Raw genomic sequence first — 6,738 nt, 5'->3', positions numbered from 1 at the left:
CATCTAAGTTTTATTTTTGTATTACACGGTTTTGTACAGCTCATTTCCCTCGTTTAATTGAGACATTCATTGCCAGTACCTTTCTCTCAATCAAGTGATCAAAACAATTGTGGTCTGATTAGTGCATTGAATAGTTTGAGCAAAATCATCCTACTTTTATATTACATTCTCTTTGATATAATTGTCAGTGTACCATTTGCCTGGACTATTACCTACTGAACACTGGTGTTTGCTTCTTGTGCTTCAGGCACAAGGAGCTCAAGTCTCTGTTTGACCCGCAGTTTTTCTCCTTTTCATCTCTGTTCTTCCTGCCAAAGTACATAATCACATGTTTTTCCCACATTATATTCCATCTATCAAGCTTTTGCTCAATCACTTATCCTGCCTGTATCCCTCTGTCTAGTAACTGTCATCCTCACCATTTGCCTTCCCACTGATTTTCATGTCATCTGCAAACTGTGCCACTGTGTATTCATTTGTGTCTTCCATGTTATTAATATAAATTGTAAATAATTGCAGCCCTTTAACTGATCCCTGTGGCACTCCATTGCTTGCAGGTTGCCCCCCCTTTATCCCAACTCTGTCTTCTATTAGAAAACCAATCCTCCATTCATGCAGATATACTACCCGCAAAACAATGGGTTCCTTTCTTATAAAGTAACCATATTTGCAGTACCTTTATCATTTTTGAGGATCCATGTATATTACATCTGCCTTTTGGCCTTCATGACGTCATGCTGACTCTGCTTCGTTACATAATGTGTTTCTAGATGCTCAACTATAACGTCCTTTTATAAAAGACTGTCAAGTTTTCCCAGTGACTGATGTTAAGCTAACGAGCCTAATGTTACCTTTCTTTGAGTTTTTTAAAAATTATTGTGCATTGGCTAGGCTGGGAGTGTATGGTAAAATCCACTCCTCTGTCAGCATGGTGAAAATGTACCTTTCTCCTTGCTTTTTCAATATGGGTGTGATATTGACACTTCAGTAATCCTCTGGGTATTCTCCAGAATGTCAGGATCATCTGAAGATTAACATTATCTCTATAGCTACTTCCTTTAGTATCTTATAGAACATAGAACATAGAACAGTACAGCACAGAACAGGCCCTTCAGCCCACAATGTTGTGCCGACCATTGATCCTCATGGATGCACCCTCAAATTTCTGTGACCATATGCATGTCCAGCAGTCTCTTAAATGACCCCAATGACCTTGCTTCCACAACTGCTGCTGGCAACGCATTCCATGCTCTCACAACTCTCTGCGTAAAGAACCTGCCTCTGACATCCCCTCTATACTTTCCACCAACCAGCTTAAAACTATGACCCCTCGTGCTAGCCATTTCTGCCCTGGGAAATAGTCTCTGGCTATCGACTCTATCTATGCCTCTCATTATCTTGTATACCTCAATTAGGTCCCCTCTCCTCCTCCTTTTCTCCAATGAAAAGAGACCGAGCTCAGTCAACCTCTCTTCATAAGATAAGCCCTCCAGTCCAGGCAGCATCCTGGTAAACCTCCTCTGAACCCTCTCCAAAGCATCCACATCTTTCCTATAATAGGGCGCCCAGAACTGGACGCAGTTAGGTTCAGAGGGAGTCAATGGGCTTTAGTCCTATCAGTTTGCCTGATGTTTTTCCTCCAGTGATAGTAGTTGTATTTATTTCCCCCACACCTTTTGTGCTTTGATTTAGTACTTTTGAAATGCTTTTAGTATCCAAAATAAATATTTAAATCCGCCACAATTTCCCAGCTCATTATCATTTCCCCAGACTCTTTCTCTAACTGGCTTATGTTCACTTTGGCCCCTCTGTGTCTCTCCCTCTTTTATATAAGTAAAGGTCTTCCCTCTGTTTTTGTATTGCTTCCTAGTTTACCTTCATAGCCTATTTTTTCCCCCTCTTCATTTTCTTTGTTTTTTTTTCATTGGCTTTTAAAATGTTCCCAATTCTCTGTTAATGTCCTGCCTGTCTTATCTTCTGATTTATTTTCTGTCCTACAGAACAGCTAGTACCTACTAACTACACCCAATGATGTTGTCTTCCCCACATTATTTCTTCCATCCACCCCTGTGGACTCTACATCTTTCAAACCAAGAAACTGTCTAGCTGTTGTACTTATTCCAACCTATTTCTAGCAAAGTCTCCTCTGGCCTTCCCTTCCTGCCTGTCCTTTTGAAACATCTCATGCCCCTAAGTATTTAGTTCTCAGTTTTGATCTCCTTGTAATAGTATCTACACAATGCCTATAAGATCATACTCATTAACCTCTTTGTGGTGTTAATTTAATTTTGTTTTGAATATTACATACATTTAAGTAAAGACCCATTAATTTTGCCTCTCTTTTGCTATCTTTCTCCCCCCCCCCCGATAGACCTTTTTGTTTTTTAAAATATTTGTACACTCTCTGGGTATCATCGTATACCTTTTGCTTTGTAAACCTACATTGACCGTCTCTCAAAACCTCCCTTTTCTTCCATGTTCCTCCCAGGCAGTAATCCGGAAAAACCTTTTGAAGATTCTGCCTTTTAGTTTTAGCTCCTAACTGTTCAAAATCTTTCTGCAAAGCCCCCTTTCTAGCCCTAAAATTGTTCTTTGTACCAACATGGACAACTTCTACTAGATTCCAACCCTGTCACAATCCAAGATCCCCTGTGGCCCCAAGGAAATGTACTGAACCCTCTTAATTGGCCGGCAACAGAGTCCTCCGGAGTCATGCTCACACCTGTAGAGAATGATCTCTATCCCTCTAATTATACTGTCCCGGACTGCTACTACTACATGCCTGTTGTTGCCCCCATTTAAATGGCTCTGTAGCACAGTGCTGTGGTCAGTTTGCTTATCTGTGCTGGGCCTTGCGAGAACCTTGTAATTTTAAAACTATTGCAGGGGCCAAAGCTCCTCAAAAGTGTAGACAGTGTCTGGACTTGAGCTGACAAGTGGGAAATAACATTAGTGCCACATAAGAGTCCAGTAATTACCATCTCCAACAAAAGAGAGACTCTAACCTTTGTCCCTTGATATTTAATGGTAATGCCATTGCTTAATCCCCCACTATAACACTTTGCAGTTATTATTGACCTGAAACTGAACTAGACTAGCCATGTTAATACTGTGGCTAATGTAACAGTTCAGAGGCTACGTATTTTGCAATGAATAGCTCGCCTCCTGACTCCCCAAAGCATGTCCATGATGTACAAGGCACAAATTAGAAATGTGATGGACTACTACATGTTTGCCTGAATGAGGGCAGCCTAACAAATATTTAAAAAGCCTGACACTATCCAGGACAAGATAATAAAATGTGAGGCTGGATGAACACAGCAGGCCAAGCAGCATCTCAGGAGCACAAAAGCTGACGTTTCGGGCCTAGACCCTTCATCAGAGAGCTTTAAACTTGTGTTGGAAGCGGGTGAAGGGGTCAGTGGAAGGAGGGTTGGGTTCCCGGTTGAAGAAGTAGGCATGCAGGCGAAGACGGCGGAAAAACTGCTCTGTGTCCGACCGTGACTGGTATTCGTTGATGTGTGGTTGTAGGGGGACAAAGGTGAGCCCCTTGCTCAGGACTGACCGTTCGTCCTCAGTCAGTGGGAGGTCTGGGGGGATGGTGAAGATTCGGCAGGGCTCAGGGTGGCTGTCTCCTCTGGGGTTGCAGGCTGTGGAGGTTGTGGGCGGAGCGATGATGTCGTCGGCCGTGGGCGGGGTTCCGTCGGCCGTGGGCGGGGTTCCGTCGGCGTCGAACGTGGGCGGGGTTCCGTCGGCGTCAAACGTGGGCGGGGTTCCGTCGGCGTCGACCGTGGGCGGGGTTCCGTCGGCGGTGGGAGGATCGGGGTGGGTGGCAGCAGCTGAGGTGAGGGTTGTGTGTGGGCTGTAGTACCTGGACGTGGAGGTGGTGACTGCAGCAGCGGTTCCGGAAGTTCTGTGGCCGGCGGAGGCCGATGTGACGTCATCGGTGGGGTCTCCGGCCGTGTCCTCATGGTCAATGGCGGCGGGTGCATGGTGGGGGAGGGGCAGGGACAGAGTCGGGATTTGGGAGGCGCAGGAATCCTCTTGTGGGTGGCAGGGGCCCGTGAGTTGGTTGTACTTACGATTTTTGGTGTCCAGTAAAGCTGAGTGGAACTGGGTGTTCAGTCTGTGGATCCTGCGGCGGATAAAAAACAGCAGGGGTCCTTTGCAGGTCTGGGAGAGGGAGGCTCTGAGCTGGGGCAGGCTGGATTGCAGTGCCTGGAGGTGCCGGCGCATGGCTGCGAGTGTCTGTTTCAGGACTCGCAGGGAGAACCGCTTCTGAAGGGTCTGAATATTCTGGGTGTAGAGGTGGTCACGGTTGGGGCCAAATTGGGAAGGCTGAAATGTGGACTGTAGTCCCTTGGGGATGATCTGGTTCCGTAGGCAGGTGCTGAGAAAGGTGATGTGGCTGTGGTACCTGGTTTGCTTCAGGACATGGTCGAGCAGTTTCAAGGCCGAAGGGATTACAAGAGAGTTGCAATGGGAGAGAGATTCCCTGAGGTTGGTCCGGAGGGAGGAGGGTAACTTCTTCAGGTTAGGCATCCCTGGAAGAGGCTTCGCAGTGAGGTTAAAATAGTATCAGAGATAATGGGAACTGCAGATGCTGGAGATTCCAAGATAATAAAATGTGAGGCTGGATGAACACAGCAGGCCAAGCAGCATCTCAGGAGCACAAAAGCTGACGTTTCGGGTAGGCCCGAAACGTCAGCTTTTGTGCTCCTGAGATGCTGCTTGGCCTGCTGTGTTCATCCAGCCTCACATTTTATTATCTTGGAATCTCCAGCATCTGCAGTTCCCACTATCCAGGACAAAGCAGCTTGCTACATTAGTACTACATCTATATCCATTTCCTCCACCACTGACTTTCAGTAGCAGCAGTCTATAATCTACAAAATGTATGACGGAAATTTTCACGGTTCCTTTGTGCAACATTAACATCTGGAAGGACAAGGGCAGCAGATACATGGGAACGTCACTGTGCAAGTTCCCCTCAAGCCACTTACAATTCTAACTTGGAATTATAATCACCATTTCTTCAGAATCTCTGAGCCAAAATCTTGGAACTCCCTCTATAATGGCATTATGGATCTGTATAGAAAAATGGACTTCAAAAAGGCAACTTGCCACCCACACTGGCAACCAGGCACGGATAATAAATATTGGCCCAGCCAGCAATGTCACATCCTTGAATTAAAAAAAACAGAAGCTACCCCTTAGGTCCATAAACACCCCTGACCTGTAGTCACATGTTGCTGTCTCTGATCACAGGCCAAATTTGAATGATCTAATCTGAGGGGTATGACTGACGCCTGGAATATAGTGCCCAATTACAAACTCTCCAGGTGCACCGTTCCCACCCACTCAAATGTGGTGCAATAGCTGTAGCTCAGGCTCTAGTTCCTCAATGCAGATCTGAAGCTGCTTGTGAAACAATACATATTGCAGATGTGTCCACTCTGGTTTAGCTTGGTGTCCAGCAGCAGCACATCACTCAACCTGCCATTTCTATCATATTTTGTTCAATGTTCTGATTAAATCATTTTGGTATCCCTGCTCTTTACACTTTGTTGTCATTGATACTGGTACAAAACAATCTTACACTTAACAAATCATTTTGTTAATCATGGAAAAAATGGTTAGAGAGCTAAACACAAACTAAATACTTTTGTTTTACTATAAAGACTAAAAATAGTCATCAACCAGCTGCTTTGTTTAGGCAAGGGCAACCAAACAGCCTCCTGTGCTTTTTGGGAATTAATTAAAAAGGCCATGATGAATACAGGACTACAAACAAGCTTGGTTTAAATGTCAAAAGAGTTTACAAATTAGATTATTGCCTCTTTCATTCTTTAATACTAATTTTGGTTTTGAATGTTTTTGGTACAAAAGAGGCAAAGCTATGCAAATAGCTTCAAAATTGAATTGGTGTGAAGTAGTTGTCCATTGAGTATTAATTTTGAAGTGGTTTCCAATTGAAGGAATAATCTTTAAATAAAGTGATGAACGGTGTCAACAGCAGTGCTTTCAAAAAGCTTACTCCCAGCTTCCATTTCATCTGCATCAAATAAAAGCAAACTTTAGGACTTGCACAGCACTTTCTGTCTTTATTCCACTACTATCACTTTGTTTCAGACCTCATTACAGCCTTGATCCAATCTAGAATGTATTATCAGAGCTGATGTGCAAAGTGACATCAAGACAACATTTGATCAAGTGTGGCATCAAGGAACCCCAGTAAAATTGAAAGAATTTGGATTAGAACTCTGCATTGCTTCGAGTCATACCAAGAACAAAGCAAGATCATTGTGGATGTTAGAGGTTAATCTAACTCTGGGCATTGCTGCCCAAGTTCTTCAGTGCAATAGCCTAGGCATCAGTCTTCGGGTTTGAAGCAGAAAGTGCACTGTTCAATTCCATTCACAAATGCATAGACAATGATAGAGTGTATGCCCATACGCCCAAGTCTTGTATAAAATTTGAACTTGGACTGTTAGGTGGCAAATAACATTCCTGCCATACAAGAGGTCAAACAATGGCCATTTCCAAAAGAAAGAGAATGCCATTACCACCCCACCTTGACATTCAGCAGCTCTACCATTATTTAATACCCCACCATCAAATACCAAGAAAAACCCCACTAACCAGGAACAAATTTGGTCGAACCAAACAGAGTAGGTATAGAGACAATAGGAACTGCGGATGCTGAAGAATCCGAGATAACGAAGTGTAGAGCTGGAT

This window comes from Stegostoma tigrinum, chromosome 25 (assembly GCF_030684315.1).
Source record: "Stegostoma tigrinum isolate sSteTig4 chromosome 25, sSteTig4.hap1, whole genome shotgun sequence".
In the NCBI taxonomy this organism is placed as follows: domain Eukaryota; kingdom Metazoa; phylum Chordata; class Chondrichthyes; order Orectolobiformes; family Stegostomatidae; genus Stegostoma; species Stegostoma tigrinum.
The sequence above is the reverse complement of the archived record's forward strand: the minus strand, read 5'-3'. Positions refer to the sequence as shown.